Source organism: Pithys albifrons, chromosome 9 (assembly GCF_047495875.1).
Source record: "Pithys albifrons albifrons isolate INPA30051 chromosome 9, PitAlb_v1, whole genome shotgun sequence".
In the NCBI taxonomy this organism is placed as follows: domain Eukaryota; kingdom Metazoa; phylum Chordata; class Aves; order Passeriformes; family Thamnophilidae; genus Pithys; species Pithys albifrons.
The window spans coordinates 22,169,366-22,195,793 of record NC_092466.1 but is presented as its reverse complement, the minus strand read 5'-3'; the positions used below and the strand labels follow the sequence as shown (position 1 = coordinate 22,195,793).

The 26,428-nt window shown below is 41.5% G+C and overlaps 1 protein-coding gene across 16 annotated transcripts in view; it reads left to right on the top strand.

Moving 5' to 3' along the window:
* NDST2 (N-deacetylase and N-sulfotransferase 2) overlaps positions 1 to 26,428 on the top strand; it is a 130,558-nt gene that overhangs the window by 73,551 nt on the left and 30,579 nt on the right. For 7 of the 16 annotated variants that reach the window (XM_071564235.1, XM_071564236.1, XM_071564237.1 and 4 more), the window contains one exon: positions 6,706 to 6,766. The exons of 1 other annotated variant lie outside the window; for it this stretch is intronic. The gene's annotated coding sequence lies outside the window, so the exon portion shown is untranslated. Of the gene's footprint in view, positions 1 to 5,908; positions 5,927 to 6,620; positions 6,767 to 17,796; positions 17,923 to 24,503; positions 24,596 to 25,110; positions 25,230 to 26,428 lie in introns of those variants that run through there. 8 more of the 16 variants (XM_071564241.1, XM_071564251.1, XM_071564239.1 and 5 more) reach the window with 7 other exon arrangements.

Sequence of the window (26,428 nt, the reverse complement as noted above, 5' to 3'; positions counted from 1 at the left end):
TTGGGAGCCCTCATGCATGCAAAAAGTGACTGAGTTTGGGTTTCTTCTTTCCCTTCACTGCCCTGGAAACATTATTTTTACCTGTTTTCTCTGTTACATGTATGCAAATTAAAAAGGTGCAGATACAGTCAATCTGCTAGGAAGTCCTGTCCTGTCACAATTTAGCTTCAAGATATTTGAAGATATTTCAAGATTTACTCTTTAAGATTGTGTTGAATGAAGCTCTATATCTGTAATTTTTACTTGCTTTATTGGATTGAATGTCCCTTCTCATTGTGTATGTTTTTTATACAGCCAGCTGTGTGTGCTATGGCCATTTGTTGGGCATCTTGGAAGTTACTACCATGAACCTCCAAGTACATACAAAGGAAGTTCTTTAAACAGAGTTGAACTGAATTGTGGGCAATACTATTTTCTTCATTGCAGCATACCTTAGCTGTCATATCAAATGTGTTTTATACCTTTTATTTGGGTATAGATTTTTTCATTATTGGTTCCCCCCCCCTTGTAAAAAATGAACGTTAATTTTAGTTTTAATTAGTTTCTCAGTGGGAGTGAATCATAGCTTAGAATTGCAGATTCGTATAATTACATTTGTGAGGTTAAGGAGGAGCTGTTTATACTTTGTTTTTCCCAACATCATCGTGGATATTGGAGAAATCTCTTTTGCAGTGTAGAGTGCAGTTTGCTTTATGTTAAAAATAGAATAAAACTAGGCATAAGGAGACCGAAGAGGCACCACTGTCCAGATGAAATACTAATAGTGATAAAGAAAAAATGTAAAGTCAGCAGGCTTCTGACTTCATTTTCTTTATTTAACAAAGGAATAAAATGAGAGAAACAAATTACCCTCTTCCTCTGGGAATTCTCCGTGGTAGCTGTCAGCTGCACTGGGTGTCATCGTGTAGGCACAAAGCCTTTACATAGCCTTTTGCTAACGTGATGTTCATTCCTGTGGGATTTGGGAACCTATGGGTTTTCAGGCTGGCTGTCTGTAAACCTAACACATGATGGCTTGTCATTAATCTAGTTGTTTCCTTTTTTAAAAAAACGCTGTTTTTCCTAAGATAACAATGGCTTTGTGATTGGTGCTTTGCTTTGACTGTGTTAGCCCGGGTTTATTAGGACCAGGGAAGGAGTAGTACAAAAGTAGGTGTCTTTAGTTTTTTTAGGAGCTCTTAATTTGGAATGCCTAAACAAGCCCTTAGCAGACTGGTTTAAATTATCTGAATGGGGTGAAAGGTTTAAATACAGTGCTCTACTACTTAAACCCAGGAATTCAGAGAATGCTCAGTGCTATCAACTTAATTACAGCATTGCTGTCAGAAGCAGTGGCTCTGTGGCGGGATGGAAACGGACAGCCTTTCATGATATATCTAATACATAAATCATAATTGTTCCTTCTTCAAGACCCTTCTTCACTCATGGAGGAACAGTCAGAAACAAAGGGTGGGGGTGGAGGAGGAAGAGAGAATTGTAGCTTTATCAGCTGAGGAAGCTGTTTCCTTCCTACCCACATGGCAGAAGAGAAATAGGCGAGATCTTTTCATAATATCTTAGTTGTAGCCATTCCCCCTTTCTTTACAAATTTCTTCTCACAAAGGTGGCATGATTTTAGCTACTGGGCTGCAGCATTGGGATGAAGGTTACTGATAGCTCTTTACCTATTGACCTTGGTTGCAGTGGGTTTGTGGTTTTGTTTGTTGGGAGGCATGCAGCTAGCTGTGATTGCAGGACAGGAAAGGACAGAGGCAAAGACAGTATTAGTCTTTTAACACTTCCATGCTTGCATTGGTCTTTCTGAAAACCAGGCTGTTGGAGCAGTCAGTGTCACAGGCATCTCAGAGCAGCATGGCTGCAAGCAAGCACAGTCTTGCTGATGCCAGACAGGGCCTGGGCCCCCTGCCCTCTGTGCCATGAATGGGCTTATAGGGAGGAGTCCTTTCCTTTGTGTGCAGGCAAGGTGACGCTGCATAAGGGCATGCAAGATCTGAAGTAGGGCACTGGAGGAAGGATGAACTATGCTAAGCCATTTGCTTTATATTATCATACCATAGAACTGTTGATCTGTCTGTTTCTCTATCTATCTTACCTATCGTTGAACCATGGAATGTCCTGAGTTGGAAGGGACCCGCAAAGGTCATTGAAGTCCAACACCTGGCCTGCCCAGGACAGTCCCAAGGATCGCGCTATGTGCCTGAGATCATTGTTAAAATGCTTCTTGAACTCTGGCAGGTGTGGTGCTGGGACCTTGATGCCTCTCCTTCATCAGATGGCTCTGCCTTTCTCTGCTGTTGGGAGAAATTTGCTGGTGAATTACATTGAAGACAGCCCATCATACAAGAGGGAAAAGAGGAATTTGAGATCAGTTCTCAAACTTTGAAAATGATACCGCTTTCTCTTATTAGAAATATGAGTTCACTTAGGAGCTTCACTGTGTCTTAGAAACCGTTTACTTTCTCAGACTGGTTCTGCTGGATGCATGTGAATAAGCCATAAAGGAACTATCACAGAGTCACGGAATGGCTTGCATTGGAAGGGACGTCGAAGACCATCTCTTTCCAACCTCCCTTCTATGGACAAGGACACATTTCACTGGACCAGGGTGCTCAGAGTCCTGTCTAAGCTGGCCTTGAACACTTCCAGGGATGACACATCCCAGCTTCTCTGGGCAACCTGTTCCAGTGCCTCACTACCCTCATGTTAAAGAATTTCTTCCTAATAGCTAATCTCAACCTATCTTCTTTCAGTTTGAAGCCATTCCACCTTGTCCTGTCACTACAGACCCTTGCAAATAGTCTGTCTCCATGTTTCTTGTAGACACCTTTCAGGTACTGGAGGGCTGCATTTACCTCACCTCGGAGTCTTTTCCAGGCTGAGCAATCCCAGTTCTCTCAGCCTTTCCTCATAGGAGAGGTGCTCCGTCCCTCTGTTCATATTGGTGTTCCTCCTCTGGACTCACTCTAACAAGTCCTTCCTGTGCTGGTGCCCCCCAGAGCTGGATGCAGCACTGCAGGTGGAGTCTCAAATAAAAGTGTTAAGGTTTGATCTGTTTTGATGGCCAGTGTCCTTGATTAACTGTTTCAAGTATATCCTTGCTGCCTAGTTTCCATTTCCTTCATTTCCTTGGAGATCCTGACAGGGAATGTAGTTTTCTACATGGTGCTTCTTTCTTGAGCATTTGCAGTTTCTGAAAGTAAAGTTTTCTGATAATTGTCTCTTGATTTCATGCTTTCCCAGCTAGCTTTATGTCTTTCCTCTTCCCCTTCTCTGTGTACATTTTCTTTCCCCCCCATTTCCAGTTTGGTTGCTGCAGTCCATCCATCCTTCGTTCCCATACCCACTAAAAAGCCAGCCCTGTCATTGCTTGTCTTTGTGCGATTTGAACTGTAAAGCTGGACAGTTCTTAGGAGGCATTTGTAATCCAGGAAGAAACGTAAACCTCAGGTGGCTGTGGGTTTTATTCTCTGTCCTATTCTTTTACAGAAATTAACTAAAAATCCTCCACCATTTAGTAGGAAGGGCTTTCTATTCTCTCTTTCCTTTTCTCTATTTCTGTATTTCTCATTTCTTTCTGTTCTCAGGTTCCTGTGAATCTTTTTGTGTTTTTACCATATCAAGCTACTTTCTCTTTTCCTCACGTGTAATTTATTGGAATGTTTTCACTATGCTTCTGATTTAGACTTTTAAAATTATTATTATTTTTAAACTAGGGACAGTCATGTTTCTTTGCTGTAATTACTACAGAGACATACAGAACTGTTGTCTGTCTGGTGTGACTTGGATTGTTTGCCCAGACCAGAGGATAAGATCTTCATGGGAAAATAGTTCTGCTTGGTTGGGCTCCTGTGTGAATACTGTTCTTCTGACTAAGTGGACCCTGTTGTATTAAGGTTTTTATGCTTAAAAAAACTAAGCACCCTTCTCATTTTCCTGAAAGCTGTTTTATTTCATAATGGTGAAGGGGACCACACACATGCTCTCATATGTGTCCCGGGATTTCCAGACAGCATCTGTTACACTGAAGTTTAGCCTTTATTCTGGAGTAAAAAGTAAAGTGAAACTTCCAGTGTGACTGGTGTTTGAAGAAATAAATGCAATGCAATGCAAATGTCACTGCTTACTGAGTCTCCATAGGGCATGCAGCCTGACTAACAGGAGTTCCTGCAAAGCCTGCATGGCTGGAACGCAAACTCCTGAGCTTTCCCACTCTGCTGTTATGGCTGGTGAATTTGAAAGTACAAACATGGGGAAAGATATGATGCTTCTAGAGGTAATGACATCTTTCCAAAATCACTTAATTCTGTGCTAGGCAGAGTTTCATTTCCATTAGTAAGTGCTTTGATGCCTAGAGATGAAATGCAGTGTTGCCTTCTCTGTTAAGCATTTGGGAGGTGGTATTAAGCAGCTGTTGATAATGGTGGTGATGTACACTTTGTGCTGAGAGCTTTCCAAACATACAAATCTGTTTGCTTCTCACGAACAACACAGGCAGAAGAGTATGTATGGAGGAGGGAAATGGGAAATTGTGGGGCAAGTTTTTTGCCACTTCACGTGGCTTTCTGTGGAAATGACACAAGTGTCATTCCTTTAGTGTTGCTTTAAACCACTCCTTTAATTTAAGGTTCTTTAAACCTTGTGGTGAAATCAGATTTGGTCAATTCCAGTCATATTCTACTGACAGAAAAATCTATCAGCTTGATAATACTGCTTTGGGTTTTGTGTTTCATCAATGGCAACTTACTGATTATTGCATTCAGTTTAAATTCCTTGTAACCCCATTCAGCTGGTGTTAAGTTCTGTCTCCCTTCTTACCTGGCTGTGTTGTTTTTCTATTTGTATTGATTGTGACATGCCTTAGTGGAAACCTGTGGCAGTGCAATGAGCAGTTTCTTTACCTCATGGCTGTAACTGTCTCTGAGTTTCTGTTAGTAGGAACAAGTTGCATTTTTTAAAGCCGAAGAGAAAGTTATTTGAAGCTCATGTTCATCTTTGGGCATCTCCCCTGCATTTGCTATCTGTTAATCCTTTTGGTTTTTTCCCAAGTCTTCTGTGTTCTGGAAAGTAAAACCAGTTAGGTCAGTGTGATACTCTGTCTTGTTCCGAGCCACCACTTTGCGAATAGTTTGTATCAGAGAGTGCAAGAGAGTGCAAGGAATTTTGCAGTGCAACACGGGGAACCCTATGGGAACACTGTCCTCATGGGAAACTTACACCAACATCCAACAAATAGCATTTAATGTATCTGTGTGAGTCTTACCAACTACCATGAGGGCGTAGTGGATACGTGAGTCTTGTCTGCTGCCATTATACAAATTCTGCTAATAATTAGCCTCCTAATTTGATTGTTTTCCTCAATGAGTTTTGCTGGATTGTCACAGTTCTGTGAACAACATTTCTTTAGTTGTCTGCCCTTTTTACAGTGACATCAAAGATTCATCTCTTTTTTAGTTTAGTTGTTTTATAGTTGCAAATGGCTGTTTTGATGGTTACCCTGTTGTTTTGGAATCTGCAGAGGCCAGACATGCAGGGCTTCTTAGTCTACTTTCTCAAACTATTTAGTGGATAAACATAACAGTTATGGACCAAAAGAAAAGAGAAAAATTGTGTCCTGAGGAATGGTAGGTGCTTTTCTCTACACTAATCTTTTTCTAACCAGGAAAAAGGAAAAGAGGAACTTTTGGTCTTGTAAATTGGTGAGGAAGGCAGGGAGCTTGGTGCACTTGGTTATACTTACAGGCAGAGCAAGTGTGGTTCTTATTTGTTTACTAATTGGCTGTACAGGTATTAAAGATTATTGGAAACTCAAAGGTCAAGAGTTTTTGCTGAATCAATGTCTGTGTAAGCTGGAAAACTACAGGAGAGATACTTGTGTATCTGAGGCACAGCTGATGTGAAGGAGCTGCTTTTCATGACTGTCCAACAGGTATAGGAAGATTTTTTGCTCTTGGGGTTTTGGTGACTCTGAGATGCTGTCCCTGGCAAGCTTCTCTGTGTGTATTTTATGTCTATACACACAGAAGTTTCCTGAGCTTCAGCTGGCTTCACAAAGTACTTCCATCTCTGTGATCATTAGCCAGGTAGAGAGATGGAGGAGGCTGTAACTCCATCCTTTGGTGGTTTGTTTCTGTTTCCCAGTATACCTAATGGTATTTGTCACACCACTGAAGTTTTACAGAACTGATTTAGCTGTGGCCAAGACAAAAGAAGGTAACATCTTATAGTTTGCTTTGTTGGCTGTTTCAAAGGCAGTAATACCAATGAACAGGTGTGAGAAATCCCATAAGGACTGTGCTGGCACTTCCAGTTCTCCCAGCTCATGCTGCATTTGCTTGTTCTGTGAACTTTCTTTTTTCTTTGTGGTTCTAAATCCAGGTTCCCGGTTTGTTGGTTGGAGTTTTTTTCCCTGTACACTTGTCATTTCTCATCTTGCCCCACTCTTTCTCACTCTTGCACAATCAGGCTTGCTGCAGTGCAACCCGACGTCATCCCCCAGTTGGTGCCAACAGGGCTGTTGTCACGAACTCAGTCTGTCCTCGTGCCATGTTTAGTGTAACGTAATCATTACCTTGGTGGCGGAGAGCGAAGGTGCTCCTGCTGAGTAAATGTTTACCAACACTGCTGTAGGCTAACATTAGGGGGGAGAGAGAGAGAGAGACAAACATTGTTTGAAGTCTTGTCTCTTTTTTATTTATTTTAAAACAGAACCTTGTTCCTGAGTGAAGCAGTTGATGACTATTTTTCCTTCACCAGATTGTGGTCAGAGGTAAGTGCAGAATCTTTTGCATTTTTGTGGGCTGACATATCCAGATTTGGTAAGAGGAAGAGCTTAAGTCTTTTGAGTGGTCTCATGTCAAAATAAGGGCCAAGAAATTAGGTAGAAGGAGGCTGGACTTTTATGCTGCAGTGTGAAGTTGCACTCTTCCTTCCTCTCTTTAGAAAGATTTGCAGAGGATGCAATTTCATGTGTCTTGTCTTCAGTTGCACAGCTGTCAGCATGAAGTGGCAGATGAATTAATTTGGATCAGAAAGGAATTGCTGATGCAGTTCTGGAATGTGATAGGACTAAGTGGTTGCTTAGTGCTAAATATTACTTTGTTTAAATGGAGTTATACTTCTATACCTTGTGGGCAAAATTCAGGGCAATGTTTTTCAGTATCCATTAACTCTGCCTTTGAAAAGGAATGGGAAGGATGTGAGCTAAAAAGCTTTTAAAGTTTCAGATTTTGCATTTCACAGAATCTCTAACCTGTGCATAACAGCTGTAAGATCCCTTTGGGAGTAACTATATTTACGTTGCTCCCAGCACACTGGAACTGCATTCATGACTTATACCCACAGGAAATATCATAAATGTAATTAAAAATTAAAAATAGAAATATTGGATTTGTCTAAATTCTGTGCTGAAGGATAGGAGTCGTCCTTTTTTCCCCTCCTCAGTTCTGTCTGAATGAATAGTGAGAGAAGGTAATTCTTTTTATTTCATACATATGTTTGAATACTGCACTCTAATGTAGCAAAACAGGCACTGTTCTGCCAAGATGCAGAGATTCAGGCTCCTGTGATATTTATGATTTTTAGATGCTACTATACTTGCAAAAATGCCAATCCTATCTTAGGAGTGGAAGTTCCCACACTCAGTGCTGCAGAAGAGGGATGTGGTCCAGTGAAAGGTTCCTAGATACTGTGCTTGGAAAGAACAGAGATGATGTGGGTTTGTATGTGTGCTGAACAGATCTGGTTGAAATACTTTCTAATGCCTTAGGAGTGTTCACAGTTATATGGATTTCTCAGATTGCTTTATATGAGCAGATTGTTATGGCTTCAGCTGTGCAGGAAATCAGAGAACAGAAAAGGGGAGATGGAACAGCTCATGACTTGTGCAAGTAGCCTGGATTTATAAAAAGGAAATTGCAGGAGCTGGTACTTAGTGCTGAGCTCCAGTGTACACAAGCTGAGGTGGTGAGGAAAGCTGGACATGATGAAACAAGGACTTTGGGCTTTTGAGCCCAACACATGCTACAACTGTAAGTCCTGGTTGTCAAACAGAAGCTGAACTTTAACCCTAATTTCCTTCAAAGACTCTGATACTGTTTCCCAAATGAAAGATTTCTCCCAGGGCAGATTTCCACGCAGCTTCCACTTTCTTTTGGCAGCCCCTTCCCAAGCCCACTCACTCTGCAGATCTGTGATTTCTCCAAACCTAACCCTGAGTTTTCTAGAGACACATAGACAAAACATATCCAGGCATTGGTTGGATAAAGGGATTTTGGAGGTGGGACGTATGTAGTTGGTGTGCCCCTATAGCTCATTTCAGCATGATGCAAATAATAAATCTTGTCTCCTGTGAAGTTTTTATCAGTTTTGCAGGTGAGATTTGCAGAGACTAGTAAAGAAGCAAAAATAACTTGAAATGCATCGTGTAAAGGGTTTTGTGCTTGTGAAGAATAAAGTGGTAGAAGGTGCTAGGGATACTTGTGCAAACTCCAGTATAAACAGAATAAACAAAAATTTGTGATGGAGTAGAATGAGCTCAATGACCACATTAGTATTCTGTTCACCTTAAATAGACATGTAATTCCAGAGACATTTTGTGTCATTTTCACATGTGAAATGGATAAATATTTATAAGTGAAAGAGTTAAAGTATCATTGGAATGCTTCATATATTCTAATAATGTCAATGTACATGTGACATTATGTCTAGAACAGCAAAGGGAGAACAGTGTTAGATTTCAGGTACAGCCACAGTAAATTGCTACTGCATCTTTGATTTTATTGACACAAAGTCTAGGAAATGGGGAAAGACAGCAAAAAGGTAGAAATTCTGGCAGATGGAAATGGGACTGTACAGATACAATATATAGGCAGGTTGTCCATGCAGAACCTTTTTCTGTACGTAAAAGTGGAATTGTTGGAAACTTTAAGTTTTTGTTACTAATTTAAAAGTGGAATTTTAGACTTTCCTTGTGCTAACACATGATTAGTTCATCCTTGGCAATACTTATTCATTGCTTGTTAATTTTTCAATGTTTGCTGCCTATGCCATCAATATCCCACAGTTAAGGTGCAGAAGAAGTGAGCCACAATATGCCTGTAGCTTACTTTTCAAGAAACCTTTCTTTTCTTAAAAGCTGTTATTTTCCTGTGAAATACTGCAACCTCTGTTCAGTTGTGGCAGAAGTAGAGGGGCAAATAAGTCCTTTTTCCTTTCATTATATTTTATCTTTTCCTGATTCCTAACTGTCTGTTTTGTCAGTTGGTTCTAATAAGGATTTGTCTGCCAGGTATTTCTTTGCCATCAGCAGTTCTTCATCTCTATGTCTGGAGCAGGGTACAGGAACCAGTTCCTCTGAAACTTGGAATTGACCTAATTGTATCAGTGAGGTCCTGTCATTGAAACATCCCCAGAAGTATGCTAGTTTACTTAAACGTGTGTGTGTCTTCGTGGCATCATGCCACATTTATGCAACTGAGATGAATTCTACTGCTTGGACAGGACTTGGTCTCAAACATTTTAATTACTTTATTGGACTGAAGTTCAAAAGAACTGGTACATTAGTGGTGGATTTTTGCCAGCTACTTTTTACATAATTTTTAAGGTTGGCTGTTGCTGAAGATAAGCCTGTTGAGTATTAATGATGAGTACAAAACTGAAATAGCTACCTGAAATTGTAGGCCCTACTAAGTGTAAAGACTATGTAAGGGCAGCAATCTGCATGGCAACACTTACTAACCTGATTATCCTTTCCTCCCTGTAGGCTTACTTTGTCCCCAGGTGGGCTTTGGAGATATTTTGTGAGATAAGAAATGTGAGCACAGCTGAATGGAGACAAAAAATTAATTACAAAGCAGGACATGACTCAGGGTGCTTTCGCAGGGGCATGTTCCTCTCTTATGAATGTATCATCCATTTGTCAGTTGAATGTTTTAACTCTGACCCTTTTCACCCTTCTCACCATGCATTTTAAATGAATACAATATTATGGTTGATGAATGTTGTGTTCAATACATCAAGAGCTTTTCCCCTACTTTAACGTGGGAGAGGAAAAGTAACATATTACCATTAGGTTTTCTCCTATAAATTCAAACACATGTTCCTCTTTTCTTTCACCTTCTTCCACTAAGTGATTCATGTGCTTATATATTACAAAACTGTATTAGTCTCTCAGATTATATTTACTGTATCTGGCATTAAAGGCCCTCACCAAACTGCCAAGATTTGTCTAAAGGCCATGCTTAAAGGCTTCAGAAATCAACTTAGGTTGTGATTATGGACAACTTGGAGGGCTTCCCAGAAAAGACCTGTACAGTTGACAGTTACAAGAGATGAATATTGTTTCCATTGATTTTTTTTAAACCTGTTCTTGCAGCAGCCTCTTGTTGGTGTGCAGCGAGGGCTGGGATCTGAGGCAGGAGGTGCCAGCAGTGCAGCAGTGCCATGGGGCACACACAGTTTCACGGGGTGTGAGCATGGCAGGCAGAGCTGGGGGCGAGAAACAGGGTTTGTTGCCAGTCCCAAGCAAGGCAGAGCAGTGAGGTTCCATCCAGGAGTTTAAAAGACAGGGCTGGAGATAAAGCAGCAGTGTGGGTCCAAAGTCCACCCAGGAGTCAGCACCAAAGACAGAACTGGGTACGAGCCATAGCATATAATATATGAAGGGTCTTTCCAGGAGATGAGCTGCCTACAGCCATGGTCAGTCATGGAGATGAAGCCAGAGACAGGGCTGCAGAGAGGTACACCTGCAGCCAGGTTCAGGCAAAGAGCGGGGGGCCAGGCTCAGGCTTAAATCAGGATACAGAGGCGAGTGCATGGAGGTTCCCCTTGAGACTAGTCTTTGCCTTCAAGGGCTGCTGACGCCCTCAGGGTCCTGACACCCTCCAGTTCCTTAATGGGGCAGATCAAAGGTTACTTGCGCTCTGTGCTGTCATGTCACACAAGTTTTAATGATGTAACTGGCACCAGTAACAAAGCCCCTTTGTTTCACTGAAGAGGAAGAAGGTGGTTTTCCCTTACATGCTTATTCTGGTCTCAGAAATAATTGTCTCCCTCAGACAGGCATTTCATTCCAGATGGGGTGGATGGTAGTTCAGTTGTCTCCTGATGTGAGAGACAGAGATATGTTTTTAGTTCTCTTTGTTTTGTTTCATCTCTTAATCCCAACATCAACTGCATCTAGACCTTCTCAAGAACTACTCATGTTTTCTAGTTCAGTGCCAGGACCAGGATAAAAAAAAGAAAGGATATCATGCTTCATCTGTCTTTGATTAAATTTGAGATAGGGTAGATTTCACTAGTGATAACATTCAAGGCAGGTAGACATTTACTAAAATGGATGCAAATAAAATGAGTTTATTGGAACTGAACAGATTGTACCTACAAAAGTCTGCCACTTAGCTGAAAGCTATTTACCTTGATATCATATGCCCTTTTAGGCTACTGATAAAAAGCACAGCAAGAGGTTCGGGTCTAACCAACATCCTGGAAATTATGCCATTACACAGTATGACCCTGGTGAGGAGGAAATACTGCAAATATTTTAATATTTTTGTAATAATCACCATTTTTCTTAAGGTATAGCAACTCTAAAAGGCACCTCTCTTTCTTTAATTAGTTGCTTCTGATTTTCAGATGCATTTCCCAGATTATGGGTATTAGAAGTAGAGGAAAGGTACTTGCTGGTGCAGAAATGCTGCAGCAGGCACATGATTTCAGTCAGTGACAGAAGAGAGACTTTTATCTGAATCATGACTAGGCATTATGAGTTGATTTTCATTTTTCTGGGCATTACCCTAAGAAAAATTACTTTTAAAATCTGTTTTAATTCACAAATCTACAAAAATTGCCTGGTAGAAATATTGACTCCTTTACAATGAACTTAAACTTCTGAGGATTGGATTGATTTTCTTGGTAACTGTTCCTCAGACCACTCAGAAGTATCTGCTGATCCTGGTGGAGATCCTCTGCTCTGGTGTTGTTGTGTCTCTGCTGTCACTGTAATGATTAAAATACATTGAGTAGCGTTCATAACGATCACAAAAGTGATGTCAGAAAAACCTTGTGTGGCACAAACAGCAAGGGGCATGTTACTCAGAGACCTATGTGGTTCTCCCAGTCTTTATGCCTGGGAAACTGTTTAGGGAGGGCTATTCTTACAGCAGTAGAGATTGTTTCTTGACTGGTTGCAACACTGTCATTTCCTCCGTTATTTCCAGGGCTCTTTCGGGATAATCAGCACAGACTGATAGTGAGCAGAACTACAGTGTTGTGTCATGCCAGGGTAGTTAGGGCTGAAGTGTTAAGAAAAATATCACTGAAATCTCACCATAACTACCTGCTAGAATGAGGACATAGCCCTAGGTGATGCTTAATATCAGTTGAGCTAATTTTTATCTCTGCTTGCTATTGATGAGGGTTGGGGGCACTGTGGAATAGTTGGGGAAGAGTGGGAGTGGGGGCATGAGGTTTGATTAGGGGGATGGAGGAGAGGAAATCTGGCCTCTGAGAGAGATACTGAAGTTGTGACTAGGTAGTGAGCAAAAGATAATTGTCTTCCTGTACATGGAGCAGCAGTTAAATGCCTCCCTGAGACCCAATCCCATCAGAGCTTGGAAGCCAAGCAGGGTCATCCCCGGTCAATACTTGGATGGAGGCCCTCTGGCAATACTGGGGGCTGTAGGTTCTAGTCCTGAGGACTTCCCTGTCACCATCCAAGCTTGCTCAGCCGTGGCAAATGGACCCCAGGAGTTAAACGGTGGGGCCAGTTCTGCACACGCTGTGCCTCACCTAAAACATCCACTGTGCAGGCTGGAAGGGCACACCCACGTGGGGAGAGCCCTGCCCAAATCTTCCTTCATGAAGCCGAGCCATGCATAGATACACATGGAGCAGCAGTAATTCTTCTTTCTAACATTTTCTAAGTGAATAGATTTGAAAAGATTACCAACAAGTGTCCAATAAACCTGAATCTATAAAAAACACTGGAGACGGGAGAAACGTATTAAGAGTATGGTGAAAACTCATCATGAAAATCTTCCCTATTCTAAAAATTGGCTCTTCGTTGTGTGGAGTCAGGATTTTCTGTCATCTTCCTGATTAGTGGAGTATTGAGAGATTTCTAACATCTGCTGTTTGCATACTGCAGCTTTGAATGGAAGGCATTTGTTTATTGGCATAGTCAGGATCTGGAAGCTAAAAAATTTAATGGGTTTAGGTTATGATTCTATGAAAATTTTTGTCAGCATCATCCATCTGCAGTTTACAAAGCAGCTTGCAAACTTACAGTGCTGTATTGTAGCTTGACATGCACATGAGAAGATGTTTTTAAATGAGGTGAAATAGAGAATTGTCTCCTGTATTAGATGTGGAAACCCCATTTTTCAAAGGTACTCAACATCCATTTCCCTTTTGTTGATTGATTAGGACAGCAGCATTACTTTCATGTGTGTAATCCTTATCCCTCAGCACCTTGTCTTTTATTCACCGCTTAGCAATAAATATCTTTATGTCTTTGTGCTTTTCTTTCTGAAAGACCTCGGTGCTTTTTTCAGTTTTCATCTTAAATAAATGAATAAATAATTTGCTTTGGTTTTGTAATGTAATGTTATTGTAATGTATCTTCTAGGATTAAACAACACTGAGCAAATCATTGTGCCATTATAGTACAGAAAGAATACAAAATAGTATGCCCATTCTGAATTAGTTTAATTGTTAATTCAAAAGGAAAATCATGTAATCTTAATAAATATTTTAAAACATTTTCTACCTTAGCTCTCAGGGCTTTTTCCTGTCCTGTTGAAGCAATGAGACAGTAGGAAATATCTTTGAGACAGAACTTACTGCACCTACCTGGTCAGTTTAACTGTGAAAAGCTGGACATTCTGCAAAAGCAGGTGATGTTGTAGTAGTTAGCCCAAGTACCTGGTACTTGACCCATGTGTCTGATTTTAGTTTTTAGCTTCTTACTGTAAGGACAAAATTTTAAGGAGGTGCTTTGTTCCCTTTGAACAGAGATAGCTCTTGATAACTCACAGAGGCTCAGGCCTCTTTCGGAGCACTCTCTAATACCCTGTAACGGTCCATTGCATTAAGCTTTCCCTGTCTTATTACAGAAGTGTTTGCTGTTTGCTGTCAGCTCCTGTTAAAGTAACTCCTCTAGAGATGTGTGCTAGTGTGTCATTCTGTCTGCAAACCCTGACTGGAAAAGGGCACAACTTCGAGCATACTTAGGGCATTGCATCTTCCAAGAGCAGAGTGTGCTGCTGTGGTCAGAAGCACCTCCTTTCCTGCCTGCCTCTCTACTCCTCTTGGACACTGTTTCCTACATTTCCAAGCAGAGAGCCCCTCTTGTGCCAAGCTTTCAGGGATATAAAGGAGCTTAACTTCCCCCACCACCATTGCAACCAAAAATGCTTACGTAGGGACAGAACATAATCTGAGATGTATGTATTTGTTCTTTTAACATGTTAATTTTTTATTAGTGGTGCACAAGAAGATGATTTTTCTTTGTCCCTCTGCAGATTTATTCCAGTCTCCAGATTCCAGTAATAGTGATAGTAATACGTAGCTGATTTGCTGTTGAGTTGGTTTGTTCCTGCACCCCTCCAAAATGAGATCAGTTCCTTGAGTGAAGCTGCAAGCCACATTAGGGCAAGAGAAGCAATTTACTGCTGCTGAATACATTTTCTGAGTGTAGTTTCCCTCATCTTGTCAGCTTGTCAGTCTAGAGGCATCCATAAACCTGTGACAGCTTCAGAAGATGAACACTGGCAGCAAGCTGTCAGGGTGCCAGGCACTGCTGTCTGTGGAATCCCTTTTGCTCGACTTCCCCTTTGCCTGCTCACTTGCTCTCCCTCTGCCTAGCAGCCTCCCCTCCTCTCCCTCCTCTTCCCCCTTCCCTCCTCACCTCCCTCTACCTCATTGTTGTGGGTTTAGGTGCTGCTGTCCTCAGTAGTGGTACCTTTTGGATTTCTTCCTTGATCCTCTTGCCACTTGGAACAAAAGGAGAACTGACTGCCCGTGGTGCAGCACCTGCCTCCGCAGCCTGAGTAGTGAAAGGGAGGAGAGTGGGGTGCTCTGCATCCTCGCCTGCCTGCGCCAGCAGTGAGCTTGTTCAGTCACTTCTTTAGAAATGCCTTTGAACTGCTGCCAGATCCCATTGTCTGCCGTGCAATTTGAGTTCAATGCCCTACCGTGATTAGATGCACAGTGTGTAAGAGGAGGAAGGAATGGAGCTGTATCCCCCCACCCTGACAGAGCATCTCGAAGCTGCAGTGTGCCATGATAAGCTGAGCACTGGACCGTGCTTCCCTGCCTTCCTCTGCACATCATCTTCCTTACTTTTCTCTCATTGTTCCTGAGATCTCAGGGACTGACATGGAAGCTTTTCAGAGGCAAGCTGCAAGGCAAAATAGTTTCTGGGGAGAGAGGGCTGTGCTTTTGGACTTTTTATATGGGACTGTGCTTTGACCACCACCCACCTGTAGCTGCAGTATGATACAGCAGCTGGTCATTAATTGTGCTTATGCTTAGCACTGATGTGCCCTTTTTTTTTACATTTTTTCGTTTGTGCTTAAAATTACAGCATCCTTAGGTTCACAAAATTTTTTGAGATTTTGGAAACACTGAGTAAAGGAAAGGCAACAACTGCTACTAATAATGGTTCATCCATCTACCAACTGTGCAGCTCAGCTTTCTTTTCCACAAAGGCCAACTCACCTTACATATGATTTTTGTGAAGAGCAGCTCTCAGGCTTTCTTGCTTTCCCTTTGGCTCCCTGTATTTCCTTGGGTTGCTGTCTGACCCCTTTTGAGACAGTAGCTTCACTTGTGGATTTCACTTTTAAAGGTAGGAATTTGAATCTTTATGCTATTCCTTATCTATGTGTTTTACCTGAGTTGTTTTAAGAAACTACTGTTTTGTTTTTTGTCTTGCTATAATTAACTGCCTGTTAACCAGTCATTATCTGAAGGGCAATGCTTTGAGAGGAGGATGGAGGACCTGCTATTCTGTGCTATTAGGCAGTGCACTAAGTGGAGTTGGCAGGGTCTGTATCTCTCACGAGGTGCCTACTGCCTTCCTTGCTCGTTAAGCTCTTTGTTAGTTCCTGCCCCTCGAGGCACCCCCACCGCTCTCCCTTTCCCTCACCATAGAATGTCTCTGCATCTAATTCCACCGCTGGGTTAAATTCGTGTTGAAATGTGCTGCAGGAGGATGAAATCTGGCTCGTGATGAGCTGGTGGCTCATGAATACAGTCGAGTAGCACAAGGAAGGTGGTTGAAGCTGTGCGCCTTTGCCTGGGCTGCTACTTGTGCTGCACTATCAATAGATACTCCCCTGAACCTTCATGGTCACTTCATGTCTGGAGTACCTGACTAGAAGATGAACAAGTATCAGCAGTACTGGTAATAGATGAAATCGTTGTGAAGATCAGAGCCATTACAGAGAACATTTTAAAAATCAGATGATGTCTTAATACATTTCCTGAGGACTAATGCAACCACATTTGCTAGTGGTTTGTCACACAGCAATCTGAATTCTCTTTTGCATCTCAAGAACAAAGCTAGTTGTGCAAAGTTAATATTTACCAAGATAAAAGCTTAGAAATGGATTTTTTAATAGATATTCTTTTTCCGTTCATCACAAACTGGTAAAAGATGACCCTTTGGTTAATGTGTTTGATTTCCATTTTTTTATTTTCTTGGGAAATAAGATTCACTTGGAACACTGGGGATTTTCTGGTCATTAAGAAATTTCTTGGTCCTTTAACTGAGATGTAGTTGCCATTCCCCTGGTCAAGGCATATTAAACAGAATTTGGGTCTTTGAAAATGTTCTTTAATTAACTGGTCAAATTCATGCTGATAGTGTGGATGCTTCTGCACTTTGGTCAAACACTGCAGATGTAAGAAGCAAGAGCTTATTCTGGAGCACAGACCAGAAACTTCTCACAGGGCCTTTTCTCTTAAAGGTCTTTGGTTTTTCATCTTAAAGAATGTAATCAGGTGGTTAGCCCGCTTTGTAAGTAACTGTGTAGATGTAGCTCCTGCTATCTAAAACCTGCCCTCTAAAATGTAGCTATATGGAGGAAGAAACATAGTTTTCAATTCTCTTCTCTGCTGTTCCTCTTCACTCCCCAGATTCAGCTCATAAAGGATGAGGAAGGAAAGTGGTATCTGTTTAAGTGATGTCATATATTTCAGGGTAGCTAAAATTGCAGTGATTTTTTTCCATATTGTTTTAGCATCTGGCCTTTGTGTAGGCCATTCAGTTCAAGAATCCCAAAGATTTAAAGAAAAGATATATTTTGGTAGGTGTGTTTAACCAAAAGAGAGGTAAAGGAACCTGTTGAAGGTTGACTTGCTGCTAACTCCAGAACTCTTGGGTGTTACTTCACTGCTGGAATTGTCAGACAGCCTCCTATGTGGGTTTTCTGCTTTGATAATTTGAAAGAAATTACTAAAAAAATACAAATTATCTTTCTGTAAAAATGTTCTCCATTGTTTTAAACTATCCAAAATGATGTATTAAGTCTGGTCCCCTTAGATGAAGCATAACAAAAGGTCATTAACCCACTGCTGTCATTCACTATGAAAGAACCATGTTAGGCACAGTAAAATGTTAGGGTATGTTAGAGGTGTCTCCTGAGTGGAGCAGCCATTTGCCTGAAGCTGCAATTAAGGTCCGGTTGCAGGAGCTGCTGTTCAGCCTGGTGTTGCCACTTCAGTGTATATATATGTGTCTCTGTTGCCATAACTCATTTCACACACCTAGACCCTCCTGAATTTTTCTTCCAGCAGGATGAAGTGCCACCTGTAGTGCAGAGCTGGACTGGAGCAAGTAGTTGAGTAGTTACCTCTCTGTGTGGAGCCTGTTTCCTGGTGGTTCATAATGGAGTCACCTCACGCAGTAAAAGCACTTAGGTATGTTTGAAAGTGGGAGCTTTGTTTTATTCTCTGCAACACTCTGAAGAAGGTGATGGATTCAATAAGCTTGTTTCAAGAGAGGCATTTGATAGTGCTCATTTGTAAAAAAATGTTGCTGGGTTGCTGGAGAATAGGAGGGGAACGATGTGATGAAGAAAAGTCTGCAGACTAAGCCTCCTTAGGCACATTATGATGAGCCCAGGCATGAAGTGAAAGGAAAACTCAGAGCTCTTCATTATCTAATACTCCCTTAGGGCAATAACAAACTCACTCTAGAGCCAGCAAGCCAGGCCTGGGGGCTTGCAGAGAGAGAGCACACATTGTTCTTAGAATAAGGCTGGTGCTGGAATATTTCAGTGCAAATTTGAAGCCATCTTTAATGCAAAATATTCCTCAAAGGAATTTAGTTTTGTTGCTTATTATTTCAAAAGCTGTTTTCAGTTCAGGATTATGCCTTCATCCAAACAAAAGGTTATGAAGTTAGGTATTCTAAGAGAGTAGCATAATGTTGTTTTTTCATATCCCCTTATATCAGCTGAGGTGTTATGCAGAGACCCACCCTCCGTTTTGGAATTAAAAAAGACCTAATGGAGATGTTTATCTCTCTTTTTTAGTGCGTTGTAGCTTTTCAGCCTTTCTGTTGTGCTTAGTGACCACTCCATATTATGTGCTTCATTTCAGAATAAGTAAATAATTTTTATACTGAAAATTCTAGTGCAGAATATATTTGTATAGAGGCCAAAGGGTTTTCCTCGGGTGTGGGGTGGAGAATATGTGGGAGGGAACATAACACAAACCTCCATTGTCTCCCATTGATAGATGCACAGTTGTACTAGTTTGCTCTGTAAGGAGCAGAGGGTAGAAGTTATGGTGCTGCTTCTGAGGTTGTAGGATTCATGGCATTGATCAGCCTGCATATGATAAATTGGTTGGTTGATACTTCTCTGTTTAGGATCATGAGGGAAAGTGAAACTCTCTAAAAAAGTAGAGGACTCGATATCTTCTCTGTATTTATATTCCTGGAATTTGCAGAGTCCAAGGTGATTCTTCATATAAGCAATTTGACCTAAAACAAACTTGCTGTCTTTGCCCTTTACAGTAAATTAAATACCACTGCAAGTAGTTTAACCTCAGAGGTGACCCTTTGGTGAATGAATGTGGTTCCCCTGTTTTGATGCAAATAGCAGCAGTGAAGGAAAAGAAATGCATGAGAGCCTGGCAAATGCAGTGGAGGGGAAGAGAATTTTCATCCCTTCCACAGAACAACCTTTGTGTTGTCAGCAAAGCAAGCCAAGTTACAATCCTTCTGCTATTGAGGACTGATAGAGAATTTTTCAACTTCTGTCTCAGATCTCATTCTCTGGAGGGTCTGCAGTAGAGCAGCAACAGGTAGCAATCCCACCTGTATCACTGTTTTGAAGTTTGTGTTTTAACCAGGTAACTTTAGGATGCCAGTTCACCCTGATAGATTCATAAGGTACTGTTAAAGCATTGATGCTCTGCATCTTTGTGTAATATTATTCCCATTTTACAGATGGAGTTCAGGAAACACGTAACCACATCAAGATAGAAGGGGAGTAAAGGACTGAAGTCAGCCTTACTCTCAAATTCTCTAGCTCTTAGGATGATGTCTGTCTCCCTCCCAGATGCTACATAAAGAACTCTCACTATTTCAAAGATGGTATTTGAACTTGTTTTTGGTGTTTGTGAACCAGTGGATAAAGAAGAAGTTTAAGATTTTAAAGTCCCATCCTGTCTCATTTCCTGTGATAATGCTGCTCCTCCTTCTGCCCCTTCTAACTACAAGAAGAGACGGAAGCCAAAAAGGGCACAGAAATTTCCCTGACAGTTTCTGCTGAAGACAGAGCCCTCACCTGTATGTCATCTGTGCAGTCTTCCTCTCTGAATGCTTTGCATAATTGTTGTTTGGGTGAGAGCACACAATTGTGTCCTCAGTTTACATGTGCAGGAATGAGTTAGAAAACAATCACCTTGTCTTAACTCTGGAGGAGCTGAGTGAGGGTAGCATATGACTTGATAACCCCTACAAGTGGCCCTTGGCACCGCTTGGGTAGAATTATCTGGCACTGCTGCCAATGGAGAGCCCCACTGAGCCCAGGGACACCAGGGCTTGAAACAAAATGCCATGTCGGTGCTTTCCCGAGGCTGGAATGACCAATGCATTTGTCAAACTGTCAGCCCTGTGTGGCCAAGGAAGAGAAGGATGTGCAGGTCCTGCTCTCTTGGGTGGGATGGGGCGATAGTGTGAATTTGTGTGTTTGACCCCTCGGCTGAGAGGGAAGTGGGGCAGCAAAGCCAGCCCTGGTGAGCAGGAAGGCTGGGCTGGGGCTGCATCCAACGGCAGCTGCTGCCTCGTGGTGCTGCCCGCTCGTGTCAGCTAAATTGGTTGGAAAAATACAGGCAGGCCAAGGGGAATATGGGCAAAAATAAGCATAAAACCACTGCGGCAGGATTCTTGCTATAGGCAGGTACCAAGTTGTCAGCAGGTCCTTTGAATGCACTTTGAGTTAACACTTGCAGTCACAGATGTTCTGCAAGCCACTTAGCGCTTCACGGGAGAGTGGGAACAAAGTCAAAGCGTTTCAAATTACTGTGGAAACACAACCCCAGGTTCATAATGAAGATGGAATTATAGAGTTCAAGCAGAGGCGTCATTTCTTTGTTGTGTAAGAAAACAGAGTATGTCTTCCAAAAACCTGTAATCTTTATATTCTAGCTACCAAATTAATTATGTGAGAATTAACTAGACCAAAGAATTAGAGTTAAAATTAATTTGTGTATTTAACTTTTAAAATTAATGTCTAAAATTTTAAAATATGTTTATCATGATGTATTTTTAGTAATACAATTACAGCTCTTCAAAGTTGCTGTCTAGCTAAGAATGATTTGATTCTCGTGTTTGGTCTGCTATGAAGAAGGTAAGAAATGTAACAGTTTGGATATCCAGACTGCCTTTGTTCTCTCCTTTGCAGCACTGTTGAGTAGGAAACGAAGGCAAAAATCTTGTTTGGAAGTATAGTGTTACTCTAATCTGGGGCTACCAGAAAGCATTAATTATTTAGTTACAGGGTTGCTGCAAAGTCAAGTTTGAATTACTTGAATGCTCTAAATGTGATTGTTTCCTTCCCATCACATCCGTGCACAAGATTTTAGTGTTAAGTGATCTGAAAATTATAAAGTATCTGTTACCTCACTGAGATCAATTAGCACATTTGAACCTAAGATTTCATCATCAGCAATGAAATCTCAGCATTTATAATGTTTCTTGTGAATATTTTTTAATGTAGGTAATCTGTACTGTCAGCTAGCTAACACCACTTTGGTCTCTGTATGAGAGAGGATTCACAATTGAAAGGGCAGAAAGCGATGTAAGAATGTAGTTGAGGCAACTTCCCTGCCTCATACAGCTCTTGCCTTCCATTGCTCTGGAATGCTTCGCTCTGGACAAAGGGGGAGGATGAGTGCAGTGAGTACTGCAAGGGTGTTAGATTTTCATAACCAAAGCAGCAATGGCTTTAGTCAGAATATGGGTGAAATAATGTTGTGGTGTGTCTGGAATATTGCATGGCATGGTGAAATTCAGACTGCCAGATGGTATGAACCCTCCTTCATCAGCAGTAAATATATAAGCTGTAAGCATAATGGTCTGTTTCTGCTGGAACTTTTCTTTAAAGAGGAGTTGTTGAGCCTTTTAGAATATGCTTTTTTTGGTTGTTAGAGAACCTATGTTTTTTAAATATAGTCAAGCTAGACCTAATGTCTTAGGAAAATTCTCTGTTTAAGGCATTGTGTTTCTGCCTCCTTAAGCAATGTGAGCTGTCATTTTCTCCTACTCCCCTCTGACTCCCTATGCACTCCTCCATTTATCTCTTCCTCCTACTCTCAGCTTTGCATTTTGTTTCATGCTGCCTCCTATTCCTGGAACAGTCTCCCAGTCTCTGCTGCCAAATCCTCCCTCCCTTTCTCTGCTCTTGGGAACCCATTTATTCCACCAATCATTCCCAAGTTGTTTACTTCACTAATTGTCTCTCCTTTGTATTCTTTCTGTCCTATATCTGTTGTTCTGGATCATGTTTCCTAATGTGAGACCGTACGTATGGCAAGATACAGGAGTGTTCTCTTTCCCACTGTACACCCCTCCATACAGATTGATGCATGTTTCTACCTGGAGAGAATTTTACTTTGCTGCAATTCTGTTCTTTCCATTCCAACTGAGTTAAGGCAATCAGATCACTGATGTTTAAAAAATTTATCGGAATTTTCTGGTTTCGGTTCACTTATTTGAACTAAATTGAAGACTTATTAAAAAAGCAAAAAGAATCCTTGAAAACATTAATATTGTTTTAGACTCTTTCAAAATAAACAGTGTTCTGAATGTTTCTGTTTTAAGTCCCACTTCTGATAGTATCTGACCTCGTATCTTACTGCCACATGTGAAACAGAAATAGTTTCAGAATTGTTTCGACCTAAAATATTTATAAAACCTTGCAAAATGGCACACAAGACTAACTCCACTAATTCTGACTTGAAGGTTAAGCATAGGTTTTTCTATTATCAGAAACTAAAAGTGAACATAATACTAAATTTCTGAAGGAAAAAAACCCAGTTTCTTATGTCAAACATAAATGGTTTCCATATCAATAATAAAAAATTAATTCAGTTTTCAGTAATGGGTTACATTTCATTCGGCATTTTACTAATACCTGTAAATTTTGGGGAAAAGTCTCCGAGATAGCAGAGTTAGTCTTCAAAATGCAGTATTGGGCACCTTGTAGTTTCCAGTACTCAGATTGTTTTTTAGTTCAGCTGAAGTCCCTACATTTTGCTCAAAATTCTCGAGCTTTCCTGACAAAACTTCGCTTTTGTCAGAGGGTAGATTTGATTGCAAATATGGGAGCTTTTGTCCTTGAGTTGCCCTGGGTACTGTTAATTAGGGTGTTAATGAGGTCCTGGACTTGCTCTGCATGAAGGAGTATTTTAAAGATGCAGTGCTTCGTAGCAGAAAAAATTCTACTCACAAGCAGTTGACTAATTAAAAATGTCTGACTGTAGCACCCACTTTAGCAATTAAGTCTATAAAATGAGAGGAAGACTAAGAACTAATGGCATGTAATTACAGCACAGTTTAAAATTAATATATTTGAGATGTATGTCTTTTCAAATAAGTTTTGTTTCTCTGTGTTGATTATCTAAAAACAAGGCAGAAACAAGGGGGAAAACAAGATACAGGGTTAAAAACACTGTGTAAAAATGGTAATGAGCACGGCCTAGTGTAAACTGGGGTGTGGAAATAAGTGTGCCTTGCCTGTGATGCTCTGATTTCATAACAATTGCAAACACAGATGGCTTGAGAGAAAATTCAGTAATTCCACCCACACTGAGACAGGGAAGTCGAACAATACTCACAACTTTTTATCACCCTGGTTCTGTAGCAGTCTCTGTGCTCCTGTCACTTACACATCCTTCATCTGTGGAAGACTAACTAGTCTGTGGAGCTGCTGCCCAGTCCATCAAGGCCATAAGAACAGCCCCAGGCTGGAATTGCCCTCAGCACTCAATGCAGGGGATCTCCATCCACCTCCCTCTGGCACAGGCAGCATCCTCGCAACAGCACCCAAACAGGACCCCTGCAGAGGCAGAAAGTGATAGCTGCCAGGTTCAGCCTAGGGTTGTGTGATCACCACATGAGTCCACAGTCATCAGGCAGGGCCAAAGTCAGGTTGACAAGGCAGAACACGCTTGTAACAGAATTCAGGTCATGGCCTGAGCTCAGGTACAGCTTGCTGGTCAGGGCATTCAGAGGCTGTTGGTGTGTGCAGTGCCCTGACAATCTTCCTTGCAGAATCCCCGCTGTTGGGATCTGTTTGTGCTGTAATGCTTGTGGAAAGCAGATAATGACTTCATTGCACAGATGGCCACGAAGGCTTGGATAGGGCAGTAAAGTGCTTTGGGTTTGTTCCTGTCTTGCAAAACCCAGGCTTCCAAACTTTTGTCTCACCTAGCCTGTGTACTCTCAGTAGATCTTTGGTCATGTCTTTTCTTCCACCCATTCTGCTCTTCTTCCCATTGCTTGTTTTTACTCTTTTTACCTGGCCAGATTTATAGCTTACTTATATCACTTTTGCCCCTTTTTTTTCTGAAGTGAGTTTGCACCCTGTTAAAAGCTGTCTTGTAATACCCAAGCTGACAAAAATGTGAATATTTTTTTTGAGTCCAGGAGAATTAATTGTTTCAGTCACACCATGATGATAGAGAACTGGATATTAGATGCTGCAAAGGCTGGGAGATATGCCATGAGCTTTTCACTGGGTGGAGGTCTTGTGGATAGAAGACCTCAGTTCTTGGCAGGTAGGAGGGAGCTGCTGAGCACAGCTGGGGTACATGTTTGCTTACAAGCCCAGCAAATTCTGCCCCTGAATCTTGGTGCAAATACATAAGATCAGGTGAGCATAAGAGCTTTGGCACAGCATACTTTTACAGCTTTCTTCTGGTGTCAGTTTGGGAATACTTTCAGTGTAACAGTAATAAATCTGTTCCCTACTGTCATATGTTCCTAGGTAAAATTGATTGGAAAAGAAGATTATCTCCTATGTGTTAAATGACAGGAGGAAGCAAATGAATATAGAAGATCAGCCTGCTCCTAATTAAGGTGAAATTTTCTAGGTATAGCTCATAGGAAGAATGGTTAGGCTGCTTTCATAACAATTATAGACAAACTCTCATCACATACATTCTCTATTAAGACACTTCAACTCTGACTGACTCTGAGTTGTTTTGCTGTTGCCACAATTTGACTGTATTTCCCCACTTGATTAAGTTACTTAAGGAGAAATCATCAGACATTTTGCTTTCTGCAGCAGAATCATGGATGTGAATTGCGATAAGCAGGGAGCAAAAGAGAATGGCAATTAGATTCTTGTCCATATCTAATGTGCAAGGAACTGCATCTATTTCCTGTTCCCACATTTCAGTTGGAGATGTTCTGCCATGATAGAGCATGCGTGTTGATTACTGATATAAGGAAGAGGCTGTAGATGGTGTATTCCCACTACTGGGAGGGGACTGAGGTATTCACTTCCCACTTGGGAAGAATTGTAGAACAACTTGGACTGTCTTTGTGTGGCAGACTCTAACCTGTCCTGTCTGTGGTTTTCTGTCCCACAGCTCCAAGTGGCTGGGTGCAGAGAAGAGCTTGTGTCTCACATTATCACCTGGTTTGGGAAAAGGATTGGGGTTAGAATGTGCATAGACCTACGTTTCAAGACAGGCACAAAACAGGAGAGGTAAGGCCAGACTGAAGCAGTGCTGTTCTTGTGGTGGCCTGATAATCTAAATTTTAAACGTTCAGTGCCACGAGAAATACGGGAGTGGATTTCTCCTGCAGTTCTCTCTGAGGAAAGTGCCTCCTTTCCCTCCTGTGAGCAGTTAGGTTATGGAGATCTGTGCACCCCCAGGGCAGTCACATTCCCTCAGGTAGTGGAAGGCTCTGATTTGTGTGAGCACTTCTGCTGCTGCAGTACTTGTCTTTCCTTTTCATTTCAGCAAAGGCGTGCAGCTCGCAATATATGCCAAAACATGGTGTTTTTATTAAGTAGCATCACTGACTGCTGAAGGCTGAAGTTCTGTTTGGTTTTTGTAACAATTCTTCAGGTTCCTTATTTGCTCTTTAATCAGACTGAAAAACAAGACAGCAAACTGTTTTCCCTTCCAAAATTTGTCCTATGCTGAGACAGTGAAACTTGTAGGGGCATGTGGTGCTGACACTGAACTTGAAGGAATACCTCAGTGTAAAAGTTTGAAATTCCCTTGCTTTTGAAAATTAGTCAGGTCACTTGTAATGACCCTAACCAGTGAGTGTAGTATGATGGGGGGAAGGCAGACAGCTGAAAACCAGATTTCCTGGAAGCTCTTACGAGGAGGACCTTTTTGTTTTCAGGGGGAAGGACTGATTTATGTTGCTAACAGGTAGTGCTGAGCCATGCCTCTGTCATTGGCATAGGAAGTAGGAAACCTGCTGTTTAGGTTTTTTGTACTCTAAAAGAGTAAGGGAACGAAGATCTGCTGGATCAGAATGGATATATCAGGCACCCCAACACCAAGGACCTTGCAGAAGTCATGGGACCCCTGTGCTCCCCCGTAAAGCTGGCCTGGCAGCCTGAGCTGGCCACTCCAGGATTTCTGCCTTTGTGATGCCTTCAGACTTCATTGCACTGGCACAAGGGTGAATTCAAGACTGCAGTTGGGTTTCCACCAGGCTAGGATGAGAGGAGTTTGTGCAGATCTGTTTAGCATAGACTGCAGTTTGTTGCTTTTGCAGAAGGTGTGAAGTTACGTACCTGTCTGGGGCTGATAATAAAAAAATTAAAATAATTATTACTTTGTCTCACAAGGTATTCTCCTATCAGACTGACACATTCCAAGGCTACTGGCCAGCTGGTAGCTTTCCAGCTTACCACAGGTCTGTACTTAGGGGCCTGTCCCT